The following is a 19500-nucleotide window of genomic DNA, read 5'->3' as shown; positions in this document are numbered from 1 at the left end:
AACTATTGTTGGCATTAGGAAAACAAAATTTGAATATGAAACGAGGAAAATATGAATTTACAATTTAAACAAAATGCGGTGGTGGGGGTGAAGTAAAAGTGTCAGTCAGCAATTGCATATTGATTAGGCAAGCCTGATTTGATGCGTCACAGCGTGACAGGGAAATGCGTGCAAACCGCAAAACCGTCGCGGCGGCAGGGAGGATTTAGTAACATAATCGCTTCCGGATGAATGCTGGAAGAGGCGATGATACCAGCCAGTGGCAGAGGACTCGCTTTGTTTTTGACAAAAGTCACGATTGAGTGCTCCGTATTTTTTTTGTTTTCTGATTCCTAAGACGCGTCGAATTATGACGAATTTTCTCTGCTATAGGGCGTTGCCGCACTATGTGACATGTGGCAAGTGGCACTTAGCAATTGTAGCAGCGCATTTAATGTCATCGTGTTGCCATTTCCAATTTTCATTTTTTCGTATGCAAATTTTTCGTATTCCAATCATTGTTGTTGCGTTTGTGTTTTGTTTCGCAGTTTCATGAGGTGAAGCGTGAAATTTGTTTTTCTTTTATTTCGTTTGGGTGTTGTTCTAATTTTTGTTGTTTTTTTTATTTCATTTGCTGCTGCCTGTTACCATTTTTATTTTTATATTTTTTTTTTTTTTGTATACTCTTTGTTTTGCTCACTCTCGCTGCCATTGACAGTTGCATTAACGGTTCGCGCAAATCGAATTTCATCATCCCCTGCAGTTTGCCAGAGGTTAACAAGTGGAAAAGCGAAAAGAAATTATTTGCGAATTCCAAGCCTCGAAGAAGCTGTAGATTTGATGGCCGGAAATGGGTGTCGTTGTGGTGGTCGGGGTTGTTGGTGGGTTAATGGCTTAACGCAAGTGCTTTTTGGAAATTATGTAAAATAAAGATGCAAATAAGATTTTGCAGTTAATAAAATTTTCGATGTTTCAAGACTGGAAACGTTTATTTCGCGTTGAATGAAGTGTGCCGAGATAAGAATTTGCTGGTAACCTGTCTGTGGGGAGAAATTAAAGAGGATTTTGATTTTATTGCCCATAGAATTGGAGTAGCTTGTAAAAAGTGAATTTGAGAGATTTTATCACGGGGAACAAGGGCGCATTTGTTGTTGAAGAGAGATGGTCGGAGCGGAATGTACAGCAGATACCTCAACCAGCGCCAACTTTCTACATACAATTGAGTACCATATAGAATACCATACGGATTACCATCTGTTCGGATCAATGCAGTCAGCCTTTATTGTTCACTTCAATGAATGGATGAAATCAAAAGAAGTCGAATTTTCCGTCAGAAGAATCCGTATGCCGCCTGAAAGTTGGAGTCAAGTTGTAGCTGCCAATGGCACATGCTTCACATAATTTCAGGTTTATTTAATTGTTTAAATAATACGTAGCTTTGGTTAAGAATGGATGGACATTTATTCCCATACCCAATAATGTCGCATAAACAACCGGACACCCGTGCGCTTGTTTAGACTGATTTCGCGCTTCATACACGAAATTCTTTCAAGATGTTATTTTCGCCGTTCAGGTAATTGAATTCAATGACCTACTCAATGCTTTGCCTTATACGGTTAGCCTGCATCTTAAAGGGTTCTTTGAAACCTGAATGAATGTTACATGTTTTTTTTACGAGGTGTGTTCAAAAAGTATCGCGAATTTTGAATTTTCGTAGGTTACGTATACTCGAATCTCGATTTTTTTTGTGGCGATATGTTGGTACTCATGTCTCTCATTCATGCCGACGAGTTCGGCCATTTTGAATGTTCAGTTAATTGTCGACAGCTGTTTTGCTTGCACGTGTTTCGGCTCGTCTTCGATTTTTACCTATTCAAAAAGATGGACCAAAGAACCTGTATCAAATTTTGTGTGAAAAACGAAATTAAGTGCGGGGATGCATTTCGAATGTTGACGGTGTCATACGGAGAAGCTACTTTAGACCAAAGCAACGTTTATCGGTGGTACAAAATGTTCTCAGAAGGCCGAGAAGATGTGAACGACGAAAAGCGTGCCGGACGTCCGAGCACTTCAACAACAGACAAAAAATTGATGAAGTGAATCGTCGAATCAACGTTAGAGAAGTTGCTGCGGACCTAGACATATCGATTGGCTCGTGCCATTCGATTTTTTTCAATGATTTGCGCATGAGACGGGTCACCGCAAAATACATACGAAAACTGCTCAATTTCGACCAAAAGCAGCATCGCATGAACATTGCTAATGAGATGTTGGACTTTGTTTGCTCCAGAGGGTGATAACTGGTGGCGAATCGTAAGCTTATGGTTATGATGCGGAAATCAAAGCGCAATCATCTCAATGAAAGCTGCCGCACGAACCAAGACCGAAAAAAGCGTGCCAAGTTCGGTCCAATGTAAAAGTTTTGCTTACCGTTTTCTTCGATTGCAGGGGCGTTGGCATCATGCGTTCTTGCGACAAGGTAAAACGGTCAATAAGGAATATTACCTGCAAGTTATGCGCAATTTGCACGAAGCAATCCGCCAATCCGCCAGAAACGCCCGGATTTGTGGAAGAACAAAAATTGGCTCTTGCATCACGATAACGCCCCGCTCACACATCGTTGCTTGTGCGCGACTTTTTGGACAAAAAAAACACACTAATGATGCTACGGCCACTGTATTCCCCAGATCTGACACGCTGTGATTTTTTTCCCCGAAACTGAAGAGGCCCATGAAAGGACGACACTAAGCTACGATTGACGAGATAAAGACGGATTCGAAGGAGGAGCTGAACAAGATAAAAAAATTGATTTTTGAAGTGCTTCGATGATTGGCAAAAACGTTGGCACAAGTGCATAATATCTGATGGGGATTACTTTGAAGGGGATGAAATAGATATTAATGAATAAATAAGTAATTTTTGAAAAAACACAAAATTCGCGATACTTTTTGTATGCTTATTTCTGATATTTAAAACAACCTATTTTGAAATACCCTTTATTTATCTCCAAAAGTAATTTGTAATAATTAAAAGAAAAAATCATAAATGCTGATTATTAAAAATCGGCAAAGAAATATTACTCCCGAGGAAATTACTTTATACTTTTTTAGTTTTGAGCTTCAATTATCATCCCTGCGTTTTCACTGCATCACAACTCTGCTAATAAACTTTCTTAAGGGGTTAGGGGTAGTCAGAATTTTCAAAAAATTGATTTTTTTTTTGCATTTTCTTAAAGTATAATGTTTTAAAAATATTGTGTAAACATTTGAAGTGAATCCGACAAATACTTTTCAAGTTATTCAACAATTAACAAAGGGCGCTCGGCCGCTCCGGAGCCGATAGCAAAACTTTAAATGCGTTTTTCTCAAAACTATGTTTTTCAAACTGGTGAACACTGTAACTTAAAAACCGCTACGTAGATTTCAATAAAATTTATACAGCTTTTGAAAAACATAAAAAACTTGTGCCTGATCGAAGGATTTTTTTTTTCTTCAAAAATTTCGATTTTTTTTTAACAATTAACTGTTGGTTTTTTGCTCTAAAATCTGGAAAAAATTTTCTGAGGCCGCCATTTTGTTCATTTTGAAAAAAAAAAAAAAAGCTTCGATCAGGCACAAGATTATTTATTAATAAAACTAATTTTTCTTGTCCGATTGGTTTTAGATGAATCTGCAAGGACTTGGAGAAACGGGCTTCACACAAACAGCGATAACTTTTGCAATTATTAATTTTTTTTTTTTGAAATTTTGGTGAAGTCAAGTTAAAACATGATGTTTTTATGCTATGTTTTTATTTTTGTTAAATAAATGAATTAAGTAGCAAAAAAAAATTCGTGAAAATCATCATTTTTTCGGGCCTCTGACTACCCCTAACCCCTTAATGCATACTGCATTGCGCATAACAGTCAAATCTTATCAGAACCAATAGCAAATCTATTGACATTTAAGATTTCGTGAAAAATATCAAAGCAAGTGCCTATAGAGTGGATAATATTAAGCAGAAGAGCTCAGATATTAAACACAAAATCATTTTTCAAATCAAATTCTCGACTTTTTCTTCCCTCCCTTGCCTACTTTAGCATAGAAGCTGCTCAGCATTCCAGCGCTAATCCCACAATTCGCTCGCATATAAAAAGCACTCACGATAAGCGGCTAAGCTTCTATATCAATAACGCCAACGTTCGACCAAAGGAAGTCAATAAAAAATCAAAAATTAACACAGAGCAGATTATATAAATGCAATGGATGAAAGAAATCTGGCAACAGCAGAATCCGTAAATACAAAAGTTACGCTTAAAGCTTTCTATGAATTCCCTTCCACAAAGAAAATTGCTGGAGGATGAAAATAAAATATGAATAAAGTAAATAAAGCCAAACGCCCCATTAAGTGAAATCAATACACGCGTTTCCATTATGAAGATGCATACATTTAACGGTACAAACATGCATATACAACAAAAGCAAAAAAAAAAACAAAAAAAAAGGCACAAAGATGTATTTAAAAACGTTTGGAAAAGAGAAAAAGAATGAAAAAAAAATCCCTAGACGCGTATAAAAATAATATGTCTTAATATATTTTTTCCCATTTCACCCATTTCTTTTCAGATATCCCAAGCAAGCCACCGCTGCCGCCAAAATATTGGTTATTAAACGCTTATTGTTTCTGTTGTAGTTGCACGTATTTGTTGTTGTAATAAAATTCATGCAACACACATAAGTAGCGTAAAATGAGAATATTACCGATGTTGCTGCCAAAATCTCCCGCTATGCGCGAGTGGGTGGAAGGGCTGTATAATAGACGCCCCCACGCAGTCACACCCACAGACTGACTGAAAAAATAGCAGTGTTTGATTTGAGTCTGATATGCCCGCTGTGCGACCGCTAGGATAAAATATTGCCACTACTGGCGAGGCGCAGTCTGCGCGTGTACCATAAATGGCCATCTTTGAATGCCCGGCGGCGGATATACTCGTTTGTATCTGCTTTATTATGAGCCTGTTTTTCTTTTCTCCCAATGCCGCAAAAAATGATCTATTGATTTTCGACTTTAAATAGTCGAAAGGTTTCAGTTTGAATATATTTGATATAAATGGGGCGGAAGGAGTGTAGGTTAGCTTAGGTAGAGCTGGCTGATCTGTAAAAAGATCTCATTTAGACCGCTAGGATCCACTGTGTTGCCAGTGCTAAGCATTTGGCGGCGAAGATATTATATTAAGTTCTAAAAAGTCGTTTAGCCTTTTGTCCGCAAAATCCTTGAAGGATCTAAAAGTATGCTGATCCTAGGTTCATTTGTCGAGTCCTATAAAGAGCATGGCAGTGGCAAAGTAGGTGTTTCAAAGTACCCCTAGCTTTTGCTTCGTTGCATCACTCTGGAGTAATCCCATTTTGGCTGCGTGGTGTGGAGCGAGCACTCCAATCGTCAGTACTCCAATCAATACTTTGCAGTCTTTCCTAGACAGTGATAAAATAAAATTTAAAGTCCAAAGGAGTGTAGTAGATGTGCAGATTCAGACCTCAAAGACTTAACGTCCTTTTCGAAATCTATGTTTTTCTCCATATATGAAAGCCAACTACTTTTCAGTAACTGGCTATTGCTGCAAAATTAATCATCGAATTTTGATTTTGAATAACTTTTTTGTTAAATAAAGAATAAATGGTTTTGATTAATTTTGTGCCACCTTGTAGTTCCTGCATATTCTTGTAGATACAATTTCTGTTTCTGATATGTTTTTGCCGGAAAAAAAACCCAAAACATTGCAGAGCCTCCACCACAGATTCTCTTTGAAAAATATGGGGTTCCTCTATTAAATCACGCCAGAATTATCTTCATTGTCGTCAGAAGCTTCTGAGTTGAACTTTCTTCAATTAGATAAAAAAACAAATGTTAATTATTGGTTTTTAATAGTTTGGTGAAGTATTTTTACAACTTCTTCATAGAAGAAGTCGAAAGTATTGAATGACTTATGCTAGGTTAACTCAATTGAAATATCCGCTCCAGAGGGTACACTCCAAGTCCCATAAAGATAATGATACTATCGCACTACCACTGTAGGTGAACATATAAGCTAATCTCAAACAGCGAAAGATTGTCGAATCGAAGCTATAGTGAGCTCAACTCCCAGCTAACACTATTTCTGACAAGTCGTAGTTGCCACCAGAAGGGCCTATGCATATCGCTTTAGGCTACGTGAGTCCCCTGTATGTCCGGTATGCCATGGAGAGGATTTTGCAAGCCATGTGTTTTTTGTATGCCCACAATGCGCGCCTAGAAAATACAATTTGGCCTCACTCTCAGCATACCCAATAATGCCAGAAAACATAGTCGATATCACGAAGACTTCCAAATATGTGTAGGAAAAGATTTCGCCAACAATCACCGATATGCGGCCTACATTAAAGCACGCATAAAAGAGTTTACGAGGTCAGCGTGAGCTAAACAATACAATATAAAGAAACCCTCTTTTGAAGTTGACATGAGACTAGTAAGGTGTCGCAAACAAAACTGTGGAAAATGAAGTACGTATACTGAACTATTAGCGGACTGCCCGACGAACAGTAACTGACGTAGAGCCTAGTGCCCAATCGCCTCGTGACGATTTATTCAACGGTTCGTGTTAAAGTCTAAAGTCTGCCTGGATAAAGGCCTTCAATGCTTCATCCTCGTAAGCAAAAAAAAAAAAAAAACAGATATCGAACTGTCATTAAAAGCAGAAATTGCCCTTTATGCCCGCAAACGTATGCTTGGAAGAAGATGGGTTCTTCAATCTATGTATACTTTATAGTTGTATAAGGCGGTAATACGAGCAATTTTTTCATACGGATCGGCAGAAAGCTCTTGGAAGAGATTACACTATCAAAGTACTTAATAGAATTCAAAGATCAGCCTAAGTAATTATGGTCGGTACGTCATGTCCTAGTGAGGCTCTTAACGTACTAACACACGTTAATCCGGTAGATCTCCATATCAAGAAGATGGATTGGAGTTAGCAGTACGTTACGAAACGAAGGGATGCCTGTAGATACACGGCACTGATAATTGGCTTCTGGTCTATCGGGGAACAAGCAAACAAAATGGGCATCCCTTACAACACACACTGTCACAGTTGTAAACAACCAGAGAGAAAGTAAACGTTTTTCAATTTCCTCTGCGTATGCTCTGTCTCTCCTTCCATGTTAATTCTGGGCACCTCTAATCAAGAGTCACAAAGAACTGTCTGGCTTAGACGTTCACAACCTAATAAGGTCCCTAAACCGCACAAACTAGAAATACTCAAGCTGTAAACTGGTAGCGAAGATGTGTCAATAAAATGGTGCGGAAGCGCTATTTGGGTTCTGGATCACCACTTTAGCCAATCAACCAACCAGCCACTAAAATTGATAGGAAAAACTATTACTGAATTAGATTTGATTATCTCTTGGTCAGATTATTCTCGATTCGAAGGTTATTTACAGCCCACCTCTTCAAGAGGAGCTAGTAAGTGCGGATAGAGATACCTTAGAGAGGGTCACTCGCAATAAAAAAAACCATTCGAGAATGCACAATTTAGGACCGCTTTCCGGTCTCGCCAATAGACTATGCTTTACACATCGAGACGATAAATTCTTACTCACTTTAAATTGCTCTTTGACTCTTTTTCTTTCCTCCTGCGATCCCATCCGTCAAATCAAAATTTGATTAAAAAAATTAAACAAAAAACTCAGCTACAAATTTTAAAGCAAATATTAGGTGTCCTTATAATATATCGTTCCGAGAGCTTAATATGCGCTTGAGAGAATGAAAATCTCTTTACCGCATTGATGAAATGGCTAGTAATGTTAGAGGTTAGTTGAGTAAACGCGAGGTCTTTGCGTTCCTACAGGCATGCAAAATGCTTAGAAACGTGGGAGCGAGGGTGATATTAACATTTTTTCCGATAGTCAAGCCGCGATGAAGGCAATGGTGCAGATCCAAACTAGTCAGCTCCTGTAAGGAGGAGATCAAATCTCTTGGGTGTGCAGGTAACATTTCTCTGACCTGGGTTCAAAGGCATAAGAACATAGAGGGAAACGAAATTGCTGATGAGCTTGCTAGAAAGAGATCCACTGAATTGGTCTCAGTCATCTCCTACCCGGTCAATGACATCCTTCAATTAGAAGGATGCGCAGAAAAGGATGGAGCTCCATTTCTTCATGTACTATTTCGAAAATACTGCGGCCCCAGAACAATAGACAAAGGACTCGGAAAGATCTGGGGACTCTACGCCATTCAATTTCCAAACTCGTAGCTGTGTTTATCGGTCATTAGACAATCCGCACTCACGCAGAAAAGCTAAGTTTACCACTTAACCCTTGCGATAAATAGGGAGGCTTTTCAGAACGTTTTCATGCTTGTAGTGCAAGCTGCAAAATCAGCGGGCCCCAAGATAAATGAAGAAAATACGGGACGAAATACAGCATAAATAAGGATCCGTCCTTATCAATACAACACTGTATTCAGGGAGCAATAGGGAATACTTTGGGCATATCAAACTTATGAAGTCTTCGTTGATGTCAAACGAACAAAAGTTCCAGATGTACAAAACTATAATAAGACCGGGTTTCTCTTACGGCTGCGAAACATGGGTCCCTAAAGTTAATGACGTGAATTTACTGATGCGATTTGAAAGAAAAATTCTCAGAAAAATATTCGGCCCTATTCGATTAGAAGACGGTACATACCGTATACGGTATAACCACGAGCTCAGTTTTTTAATCGCGGAAGGAAATGTGACGCGGTTTATAAAGTCACAAAGATTACGGCGAAAGCAGTGAAAGAGCAACCAAAAAAGTTTTTGAAGCAAATCCTGAAAAAGCAAGAAGGAGAGGCCGGGCAAGGCGACGATGGTTGCTAGACGTAGAAGACGGTATACGAAAGAAGAGATTCTCACAACATAGAGCGAAAGCACTCTGCGAAAAAAATGGAGGCACATTGTAGTGGAGGCAATGGTGCACCCCGGACTGTAATGGCATTATGATGATGACTATTTAACCCCAATTGCAGAAGCAGTGGGGACCCTTCAGAGAAGGAGACTATTGAGTACTTTCTCTGTAAATTTTGCCTGAAAAATACTAAAGCAGTCGATAAGCATAAATCCATTTAGTTATGTATGAGTGAAAGAAACTTTGGAAGCATTCATAGGAGCTCCAAAATCAACTTTAGCTCGCGGCTAATTCCGTACTTTTTCCTGAACTGCACAACGTTTGAAGCCTTTTTGTACCAGGAGAGCCCTACCAGATGCGAATTTCATGTAGTCTCATAGCCTCTTAAGCAAACAATATTTCCCCCATTCTATTACCTCTTCCCCCGCCTCCTTTTACGATACGATTGTCTACTCCATAAATGTTTATTATTTTTATTTTTCTCTTGTGAAAAAACACCCTTTTTTTTAAATTTCCTTTTTTCCATTTTTTTCTGTCGTAATTTCGAACAAATAATGATAATAAATGACATACAAAACCAAGCCAATTTATGATTTCCGTAACAAAATATGGTACTTAGCATTTGCATTTGGCTTTTTTCATTCACTCATTTTGTTGTAAAAGCAAAGTTATCCCTGCTGAGGAGCTACTAGTTGCCCCACCAAAGGACTCGCAGACAAGTTAGACAAATGGATTCAAATTACATTTGATGAGCGAGTACGTGCGCGACAGACAACGTGAGTGGGCGCGGCGTCATATTTTGCATACTATTAGGCGCTTTAGTACTTTTGTTTTTTTCCATATTTTACTTTTTTGTTTATATCAACTTTTCGTTTTTTTTTCGTATTATTTATAGAGTATTTGCATTTCATGGAGTAACCGTGAAGAATTTTGGGTGGTTATTTGTTTTTGTATTTTTTATTTTAGTGGAAAGTAAATTTTTCTTTGTAAATATGTTGGAAAAAAAATAAATATAATGACTTTTAAGGTTGATTTTATGGTCACAGCTGTTGGCTTGGCATTTTTGAGGTGGAAAAGCGATGATTTATTATAGTGCGGTTTGTTGGCTGACATTCCGGAGGTTTGAGTTGAATGTGAATCGAAAGAAGTTCTGCTAAATATTAGTGGTTTGATGATTTTAAAATTTGAGGAAAATTGTAAGGCATTTTGAGTTTGGATCAACTTGAATGTTGTGCAGCAAAATTGAATTGAGGAGTTGTTACCAAAAAAATGTAATTTACTATAAGTCAATATTTTGCGGTCGCTGTAGCCGAGTGGATTGGTGTGTGACTACCATTCGGAAGTGCCTGGGTTCGAGTATTCATGCATGAAACAGCAAATGATAGAAACAGTTTTTTCTAATAGCCATCGCTCCTCGGCAGGCATTGACAAACCTCCGGGTGTATTTCTGCTATGAAAAAGCTACTCATAAAAACCATTTGTCGTTCGGAGTCGGGTTAAAACTGTAGCTTCCATTCAACCCACCATCGGCTCTAAGATAATTGAGTTTCTACGCAAATTGCTAAAAACTGTCCCCGAAATACAAACTAGTGCGGCTCGTAATAAGTCAAATATTCCCAGATATATTCTATTTTCTTTCGTCACCTGTTTGTCAAACATTTCAGAGCACCCAACCGAACTGGCTTTGCACGGATGTTCACTCTATCAGAGACACTTTTTAGAAAACAAGTAATCTACATCAGTAGTTGAGTCTTGTAAATCCAGGCTGAACAATGATGGTAGACACAATATCCTGATCCTAACATTGGTTCCGGGTCACGTGGGTATTGCGGGTAACGAGACGCCTGACCCTTTAGCTAGGATGGGCTCCGGGTCAAAGAAGTTGGTCTCAGAGCCCATTCTGCCACTTCCTTCTGCAGCCAGCACAGCCACTGTTCGCAAACGGGTTACTTTAACCCACAAGCGAGCTTGGCAGGCTGAGAGAGGCTACAGATGAACAAAACTAATGTTACCTGTGATGTCCGACCGACTGTCGTAGATCCTCCTGTCATTAAGGGACTGTAGGTAGCTGGTTGGACTGATGATGGGCAACTTTGTATGTGCAAAGCACTTGAAAAAGGTAGGCATCTCAGACAGTACACTCTGTCCAGCATGTGGAGAAGAGGATGAGACGGTAGACCAGTTTCTCAGGCTTGAGGTCTTTGGCACTGATTGTGAAGGTCGGGTAGATTCAAAGAAAATTAAAAAGGGAACTCGATTGCAGTATAATGGACATAATGCTTTCTGATTGCTGTATTTGCTACATATTCAGAAAGCTTTTTTTTTCTGATCGCCTAGTCCTCAATACCTCATAATGAAAAGAAAAACACAAGACAGCCACGTCGCGATCTACAAAATGCTGAACAGCAACCCAGAAGGTGCTCCAGGATGCTTTTAGTATTACCTTCGCTACAAGCCATGCATAGTTGACTTTGCATCAATACTAGTTTTATCTTACAGTGTCTCCAACTATAGGGTGGCCCATGTAAAATTTGCTTTTGAATCGGCTAAAACAAAAAAAAATAATCAATATTTTTTCAAACTTTTTTTTTATTTTGAAGATTGAACATTCTCATTTATGAATGAAAAATAATATCGTTCAAATGACTGTCACGACTGGCTTTACAGTAGGCCATTCGGTTAAACCAATTTTTAAGCACATTTTCGATTGTTTGGGCTCCAATTTCATGAATGGCAACTTCGATTTCGTGTTTTAAAGCATCAATCGTCTCTGCATGGTTCGCATAGCACTTGTCCTTAACGGCTCCCCACAAAAAATAGTCCAACGGGCTTAAGTTATAGCTCCGAGGCGGCCAATTGATATCGGAATTCAAAAACGGTAGCCAAAAGTTCGAGTGTAACTTTGGCAGTGTGACAAGTTGCACCGTCCTGTTGAAACCAAATGTCGTCCATGTCATCCTCTTCAATTTTTGGAAACAACTCGTTGAGCATGCCACGGTAACGCTCGCCATTTACTGTAACCGCGGTTCCTTGCTCATTTTCGAAAAAAATGGCCCGATGACGCCGTCAGACCAAAAACCGCACCAAAGAGTGACTCGTTGTGGATGCATTTGCTTCTCTACAGTAAAGTGTGGATTTTCTGAGCCCCAAATCCGACAAGTTTGCTTATTGACGTAGCCACCGATGTGAAAATCAGAAAAGAAGAAGAAGACTCACCGGTTTGGAAATAGGTTTTCAATATTTCCCAATTTTGTTCAAGCGTATAGCGTCCCATTTCGTAAATGTCAAACCTTTAAGTAAATTATGATGTGATTTGTGTTACCATTCTCGAAAAAATAGGTGGTTCAAAAAGCAAACGCTATATGGCCCATCCTTTACTAGTCTGTATGCTTCTATTAGACGACAGTTGATGGGCTTCAACGAAACATTTCTATCTTATTCTTTTAACTGCTATTCTCTTTGCCATATTCCACGTTTGGTTAACTGGTTCTAAATCACGCAGGTTGGAACCCTCCAAGTATTTTGTGGACGACTGGATCGTCTGTGGCTTTGCGAGCTCCATTCCAACACTTTTCTGCTTATGCTTTCCTTGTACTTTCTGAGAGTGTGCCCGATCTATCGCCATTTACGAGCTCTTACCTTTTTGACTGGTTCTTGCTCGGTGATCTGCGACAAGCCCGCATTTCGGATAGTTTTGAACCAAACGACTTTACATATAATACGAAGGCATTTGCTTGTAAAGCTTTGTAACTTCTGCGTAATACTTCTCTACACCAGCCATGTTTCTCAGGCCAACGTTTCCTGAATGTCTGTGTGAGAGTAGGCAAATATCATCCGCGTAGTTCGGGCCATGTAGTTGGCGGAGTAGCGTGGAAGTAATACCAAGGCTGCTTTTTTTCACTTTCTGCATTACTTCGTTAAGTGTAACCGCGAATAGAAGTGGTGACAGTGGGCAGCCCTGTTTTACACCTTCGTTTGCTTCCAGTAATATTTTTATGTCTAAGCTAAGTTCGAAAGCAGTAGAGAGAGTCCTGGTTTCAGTCAGCTCACCACTTAATTATTTCTTTCAATTCTATTGCGAGTAGGAACCTTGTATACAGAAACTGGCCAATTAGCACAAAACTTGCCACCTCCGCAATTAGTTTGCTATAATACCAATGCAGATCTCAGCTCGGAGGTAGCTGTCGATATAAAAGAGCTAACGCGACCATCGAAGACGAAACACTAAGCAGAATATCATCATCATCATTATCGGCTCCTGTTTCTCCCACTGTAGCATAGAGCCTCAGGAAAACACCTCTACCTGGTTCTGTTTTTTGCAAGCAACAGTGATCTCGTTCCAAGTTTTTACTGACGTTTCAACTTCCATCTGGATAGTTCTCCTCCAAGATATTTTATGGCACCATTTCTGATGAGGTTTTAGGTAGGGCAATGAGTCGATGCCTTTTCCTCTGCTCATTTTACTCTATGATTTCCCCTCAAGTGTAATCCATTTTTAGAGCTGATCCAATGAGTGACTTAATCCGTTCAAACGTTTATAGGTACATATAATTTGCACTTGCACCCTTTCTTTGGGTGTTCGGTCGAGCTCCTACTCCTATTTCCAGTGTGCATCTTGATGGTTTTTCCATAAATGGAGGGAGAGAGTTTTAAGCTGACTCCTAATGACAGATATGCTTTTTAAGGAGCCTTTTCATGGCAGAAATACACTCGGAGTTTTGCCCTTAGAAAACACTTTTTGTATCAATTGGTTTCGAGCCTGTGCACTTCCGAATGGTTTGGTTCCATAATATTACTTCTGCTGAGTGGCCTTTGTATTTATTGCCCTGTTTTCTAAGCCTCTGTGCTGAGTTCTTTGCTAGTAAGTCTATGGGGTAGAGGTTTAGTAGTCTTGAATGGTGTTTCGAAAGTGTTGAGTTCCAGACGGCTGCCCAGCCTTATTCAAAAAAGTGAGAGCCAAGATGTCTTCATCTTAGGCTTCCTAATGCCGGCTAGCGGAGGAGTAGTGTAGTAGAGGCTACGAATGCAGGTAATCTCACTTCATCCAACTTTCGAAGTTAAACTGAGTCACGCCGCATGACGGGCATTGCCCGTTGTCAAGACAATTGTCTTTATAAAGAGCGACTCTCTTCAGAGGCTTTGCACAATTTTTCTCTTGAAACTACCAACCTGAATCTACCTAAGTAAATACATTAAATATAACCGAGTACAGACGCACCGTATGCAGCTCAATGTGATTACACCTAAAACACTTAACTCATTTATGATTGTGACAAGTGTGACTTTATGTTGATTACCTTTTTGATTACGTCTGCGTGGCGACATGTCAGCAACAAACTCAACTGCAACAACAAGTAATTTAAGTCCAAGTGCGAATATGAAGAAATAGGAAAAGTACAAGAACAATGTAATAACCGTAAAACAGAAGATGACAAGGCGACGACAACAACGGCAGCAGCTATAATAAGGACAAGAGTGCCTTAGAAATATGATTAAATTGGGATTGTGTAGATTTGAGTCTAGCAAAGCGAAGCAAAGCTACTAAGTTATGCAATAATGCAAAGTGGCATAAAATGGAAAGGAACAACTGAGTGAATGAATGACTAAATGAAAAAATGAATGACTGCCGTCGCACTCACTTCAAGTGCTTACATGGGAAAGGTGTAACGGTGGCTAAGTGCGAGTATGTATGTATGATGTGGGTTACATACTTAAAAATAGAGTGTGATTCCTTAAGATCTTTCTGCAATAGGTGAGGACATATTTACAGGGTGATATATAACGATATGAAGTGTTACCAACTTCACACTGCTTGCATCTGTAAAACAGCTCATGACATCAACGTCAAAATTGTTCTAAGACAGTTCAATATATTGTTTATAAGCCATCAAAAGCATTTGCGTCTCAGTTTTGTTGAATTTTTGTTTTCTGTGATGGAATTCAAACGCAATAGTGTGATTGCGTTATATCTGGCTGGAAAATCGCAACCAGACTTTGTTCGTGAGCTCAGTCACCTCAAAGTGAATAAAATGTTTGTGTATCGCACCATAAAACGTTACAATGATACGGGTAGCATTGCAAAACGCTATGGAGGTGGACCAAAAAAAACCGCAACAACGCCAGATATGGTTCGGAAAGTGAAGGCTCGACTTGAACGAAATCCACGTCGAAGTGGAAGAAAAATGGCCAAAGAACTGAAAATATCGCAAGACAGCATTCGACGCATATTGAAAAATGAGCTTAAGGCCCAGGCTGACAAGTCCCAAAAAGCACACGATCCTTCATCCCAGCAAAAAAAAGTTCGGTTCGAAAGAGAAAAGAAGTTTTTGCGCTTGCACGAACGTGGCGAATTTCCTAAAATTGTGTTTTCTGATGAAAAAAATTTCCGAATTGAGCAGTTCATAACCACTCAAAACGATCGTGTTTACTTAACCGAACGCTCATACGAGAATTTGAGCCTACGTATGGCCACTCGAAGCAATTTCCCATCGCAAGTAATGGTTTGGGACGCAGTGACCAGTGATGGACGCTCGCCAAGCGTTTTTATCGAGCCCAGTCAAAGTGAATGCGACTTATTATCGGAAAAATGTTTTAGAAGCTGCTTTAGAGCCGTGGGCACGCAAACATTTCGGTCGTGTACCATGGACGTTCTAATAGGACTCGGCACCGTCTCATAAAGCTCGTGTGAACCAAGAATGGTTAAAAAATCATGTTCCACACTTCATTTCGTCCCACACAATGGCTTTTGAATTCGCCAGACTCAAATCCGATGGACTATTCCATCTAGTCCATTTTGGAGAGCAAGGTGAGGACTAAAAAATATGCCAGTATGGATGCGCGATTATACGAGAATGGGCCAAAATACCTTAAGATCACATTTGTGCAGCATGCAACTCATTTTTTGACCGTTTGAGGGCTATAGTCAAGGCAAAAGGTGGTCATATGGAGCTAAAGTGAATATATGTTAAAATTGTAATCATTTTTGAACAATTTTGTCAATAAAAACTAATTTCACACAAAAAAGTTATGGTGGTTTTCATATCGTTCACCCTGTGTACGAATTTATACCTCCAGTCCTCTATGTATTAAAGAAATTTTCAATTGAAGCCAGGGTTGAAGGTTATCCGCATGCAAAAATAAATCAAAGTCTATTAAATTTCAGTTATCGGACGAAGTTCAAATTTTTCAACATATTTACAACAAAATTTTTACGTACATAATAATAACTTATGATTGCGGCCACGTCGTATTAACTTCAGTGGCACTGATTTCTTTACTAAGACTGCGTCTTCACGAGCCTCGGAGTCCTCCACTTCTGCGCACTCCAATTGGAATCTAATCGAGGGCCATTTTACTAATTTCGGAAGCAGGTTTCCAGAGTGTATGGCCTATCCATCTTCATGTGCGCTCTCGGATTTTCGTACATACTTATGCTTAACCCATTTCTAACACCATTGTGGTATCACTGTGCACTAATAACACGTGTGGTAGCACGTCAGATAACCTCATTGTCAGCTAACAAAGGGTCTTTCAAAAGTGACGCCTAAATGTCAGTGGTGAATAATTTCTATACGGTACCTCTTTTATGTCATCTTTGAGAATTGTCATGTAGGCAGGTGTACTATACAATTTTACTATGTGCAAATTTCTATAGAACGAAGCGCTAAAATTATTGAAACTTATTATGAAAAGAGTCGATTTTTAAGAACAACAAATAGCAAAATACGTGATTTTGTTGGTGGAAATAATCGTGCGAATGAGTCAACACTTCAAAGGTTGGTAAAAAATTTCAAGCAACGGACTCTCGGCAGATAAAAAAGCACTGGCAGACCAAAAACTGGACGTTCTATTGAGAATATTGCTCCTGTAGCGCAAAGTGTTGCAGAAAAACCTTCCTTCAACTTCGACATCTCGACGTTCTCCACAATTGGGCATTCATGGATCTGCATTTTGGCGGATTTTATCAGTAGACGCGCTTATGGTGGACATTTAAACATATATTCACATTTTACTTGTTAAGAGCCCTATTTTGAATAAAAATAGTGAAACTGAAAAAAATTTAATTTTTCATTTTAAAACAACATTTAAGCACGTTTTTGAAAGGCGCTTTATAAGCAAAGGTCTCTTGCCCCTTCTTCTTTTGAAAAATTTTGCACTGTCAAGGCAGTCATAGACTCATCATAACTCAGCTCATCATCCTCCATTATTCTTGAGGCTTCTGTAACATCAGAGAGGCACAGCTAGCCTTTTTGCATGCCTATCTTTCAAGCAGTGTTCTGTGAATACTTTTGTGATAATAGATATGTTTTCTTCTTTTAATTACAGTAAGTCACGTGCTCGTTTCTATATCATTTTCGTCCCCATTTATCTTAAAATCTACAAAGTGTTCTTTGGTCCCATCTTTCACCAGCTTTCCCAAAAGTAAATGCCTTAACCTACTTCGCCGTATTTCGTATTATAAGGCTACCTTTCACGCAATTTCCTTCTATAAGTATGTTTCTTGCTTCTATTACCCCGCTGAGGCGAAGCCTGTTCAGTTTACTATTGTAAGTTTTTACAGAATTCATCCTAGCATAATTTTAGAGTTGAAGTGAGTTGAAGTACTTACATGCGCAACCTTTTTTTTTATATGGAAGAGAAAACCTCGCAACGCCAACAAAAAACAAATTCCCAAAAATCAATTTGTAGTCACCCGAGACTTGCGCTTTATTATACTAAAATCCATGGGTTATAGCCTGCATAATCAGAAAAATTTTGGAAATTCTGCTTAACAAGTTGAAAGTTGATGAAATTTTGAAAAATTTTGAAGATATTTGAAAAATTTTACATAAAGTTTGGCTTAATAAAAGCACCTGCAGAATCACTCGACAATTGTGGTCGACTCTCAATGCCGAACGCACAGAATCTCTGCTAAGCGAAAAAAAGTATAGCCTTAGCCCACACTTAGTACAGTTCTAATGGGGCAATGCCTAATAGGCAGACACGCCCAGAGGATGGGTGTGCAAACAAATGATTTCTACAGAAGATGAAGAAGAGAAAGAGATGATCTCGCACCTCCTGTGCCATTGCTCTGCCATATCTAGACTTGGAATTAACTCAGGTCAAATACTCATTTTTTATAGATATTTATTAGGAATTTTTTTTTTAAGAAAATAAATTGCGATCGATGTCATTTTATAATATGTTATTATTGACAACAAATAGTATACAAAAACAATTTGTTGTTTTTGACATTTTTTTGTAGTAGTGTGGCACCAAAGTAAGCGTCTTAAAAAAAAGATAGGTGGCTTGTCAACAGGATTTTGGCTCTTCAGGACATCGGAAACGAAAAAGTTAAACTGATTATTATTCTGTAGGCTTGCCATTCTGGCAAATGCTACTTACGTTTCTTTTCAACTTTAACTTTCCACATAAAAACATACCTTATTTTCAAAAGAATCGATTAGCTTGGAAACACATGTCAGTACTGAGGTAGTTGAACTGAAAGTCCCAAGGCTGTCACCCAACTGAGATTCCCCCGTATAAAAGGTTGAACAAATTAAATGCGGTAGTTGTGCCTCCAGTCTGCCCTACTTTTAATTTTTATGCCAAAATAGATCTCAGAAACCAAGAGTAGCAAACAGAAATCTGAGCAACAAATAAGAAAGCTAAAATTTGTTTCTATGTTTGTATAACCCAAAACTTCAAGAGCCCTCTGAGATGTTTCTCTTAGCTAAGCACAGACTCACAAGAGCAACCACCTGATAAAACATTAAGTTGTTGCAAAAGAAATCCACGATTTTCTGGGTAGTGGCTGTAGTGATCGATATTTCGTAAAGTAACGATCAAACAATTTAAAGTTTATGCTTCTTGTCAAGGTGACATTTCACACTAAAAACTTTCTCTTGCTGTTTTTTGAGCGTTCCAGTCAGTTGACAGTTACAGAGTGGAAGTTGCAATGGAAGTCAACAAAGAGAAAATTCTGTACATTTTACAGCTTTTCTTTAGTAAAGGCCAAAATGCAAGCCAATGCTGAAATTATGAATGGTGTTCATGGTGCCTATACTGTAACAGCTAATTACGTGCAATTTTCGGTTCGTCGATTCCGTTCAGGCATTTTTGATGTTAAAGAAAATATCGGTAATGTCTATAAAATTACAGAAATAAGCGAAGATCGACTTGACATATTTCTAAGCGCCCGACTTTAGAAAATCTAACCGGATCTTTGTACTTTAGAAATTGTATTTTTTACTCTTGAAAAGTAGGTTTCGCAAGCAAATCGGCTCATTGCACAACTACCTTTAATAGGAGAATAAGTCTACCGAACGCTGCACTTTCAATCACAAATGCCACGGAACGATTAGTTCTTAAACTTCTTCGTTTAAACTTATTTCAATTCATAAAGCTACACCACATAAAGACACCCTTTGCATATATAGGTGTATGCTTACACTCTCTGCGATTGGTGGCCGTTTGCTTTTGAAAATGTGAAATCACTGGGGACCAAAAACGCTCGCACTGCTCAAAGCTAACGCGAGTGCAAAAGCCTAACAACAATGTGACGAGACAATAAAAAGACGCAGCTGAATGCATATTCAAGTGCTTACAACTCTGAGCAGAATTACAGAAAGGTAGCAGGGCACTT

Source organism: Anastrepha obliqua, chromosome 5 (genome assembly GCF_027943255.1).
Source record: "Anastrepha obliqua isolate idAnaObli1 chromosome 5, idAnaObli1_1.0, whole genome shotgun sequence".
Taxonomy (NCBI): Eukaryota; Metazoa; Arthropoda; class Insecta; order Diptera; family Tephritidae; genus Anastrepha; species Anastrepha obliqua.
The sequence above is the reverse complement of the archived record's forward strand: the minus strand, read 5'-3'. Positions refer to the sequence as shown.